Source organism: Rhea americana, unplaced genomic scaffold (assembly GCF_003343005.1).
Source record: "Rhea americana isolate MKP2758 unplaced genomic scaffold, rheAme1 scaffold_22, whole genome shotgun sequence".
Classification (NCBI taxonomy): Eukaryota; Metazoa; Chordata; class Aves; order Rheiformes; family Rheidae; genus Rhea; species Rhea americana.
Window position 1 is genome coordinate 6,840,908 of NW_028186329.1, and position 1,941 is coordinate 6,842,848.

The following is a 1,941-nucleotide window of genomic DNA, read 5'->3' on the forward strand; positions in this document are numbered from 1 at the left end:
GAGAGGTCAGCGCGGCAAGCGTTAAACCAGGAGGAGCGCCACAGAGACGGAGGGAAAGTAACACCCTGAAGTGGAGGAAGGCAATAAATGGCAACGGCCGCTAGCCCCTCTCACAGACTTCAAGGATATAATAAAGCTATAACATTAATTATCATTTAAAGTGCTGCTTACCCCGTATCAATTGGAGTAATTCATTCCAGTTCCTTACGACACTAGGCCTTAAACCACACTAAATCAAAATCACCAACAGTGTGAATTTATAAGATCTGTTTTGCTGCAGAAACATTAATGGTCTAGGCTGAAAAAAAAATCAATGGCGCATTTCAGTGCAAAARCCATCAGACTTTTAACACAGAAGTAATAGGGTACTTATTTAATTGCTCAGGAGCTCTGCATTCGCCACATCCCCACCCCTCAGAAAACACCCCTTCCTTCCCATTTCTGATGAGGCTAATTTGTTGCATGTCAGCGCTGGGAGATTTCTGGATGTGTTCAGAACGAGATGATAAGAGTAAGCCAGAGATGAATAATGTGCAGTAAAAAAAATCAATAAACCTTATTACCAGTCACTAAGGGGACTGATTTTATGTCTATAAAAATAAAACAATTACAGCAATATTAATGGCAGATTCATCATAGTAATATAAAAAGTCCAAGTGTGCTTGTCTGTTGGGAATCTTTAATTCATCCTTTATATTAAGTATTCACAAGGCAAAAGAAATGGAATCCACTTCATAAACAAGCTCTGACATCCAGTAATTCATCTTGTCAAAAAAACAACAGACAGTAAAACTTTAAAACTGATTTTGCCGCCCAATGTAAATGGAATGTGCAGAAAAGGATAAAAGTTAAAGCCTTAAAAACCTGACCAGAAAATCTTTTTTTTTCATGTCATAAATCAGTGCTCTTTCATGTTACTGTGTACTGTATTTACAGCACGAGAACAAAATAGGAGGCAAGCCTATAAAATTACTTATTTTTTGGTAATATGGGTAGGAATGGGACCTTTTCTATCYGCATGTCCTTCGTTGTTAGGTGTCTGTTCATTTTATTGGGGCAGTACAGATCAAATATAAAAAAACACCCTATAATTTATAGTGCACRCAGCTGCTCTACAAAAGGCATTAGAGATTTAAGCACCTCTAATACCAGCCAAGGTTATTAGGGGCCTTCCTCGAGCCAAGGGAAGGAGACCGACGGCAGTCGTCCAGCTCGGGCGCCGTGCCGCCACGCGGGAGAGGTGGCGGTAGGTGCTGCGGGCCGGGGGCCACCGCTAGCCTGAGCCGYGGACTCAGGGGGCTCTACGGCCCGCACCGATGGCACCGCGGGCCACAGGAAAGCAAGCTGAAACAGACACCAAGGAAGTACAAAAACAACTTTTTTTCTTTATTCTGATTGCCAAATTATTTAAGGCAGGTATAAAAATGAAAGCATTCAATATACATTTTACATAAAATAAACTAGATTACAGCATAAAACAAGTAACCAGGCAATGGCATTAAAGTCTCTCTTCTAAAACTGGATAATTGTAAACATTAAAAAAAAGACTGCAGGACTATTCAAGTAATAGAACAATCACAGATGTCTTCTGGTATGCAGGCTATTGGGTTATTTGCCATTCAAGATTATCAAAAAAGACATTTCATTATTCACAGATGCTCATTATTTCCCCATTTAAAATCTATACATTATGTACAACACAGTTTTTGTGGTACTGGCAACCCCATGCCTTCCAAATGTATATCTTTCACAATACAGAATTACAATGAAACAGTGAATACAGTAACATTTTACACTGATGCATCTTAATAGGAGCCACCAAATAGACATCTACATTGTACCAAAGTGTCATCACAGTTAGCCTCTCTGAGGGCTTGTAGGAAATATCAGAAGGGTATGCAAGGTTCAGGCACACTGATACATAACATTATTTATTTACAA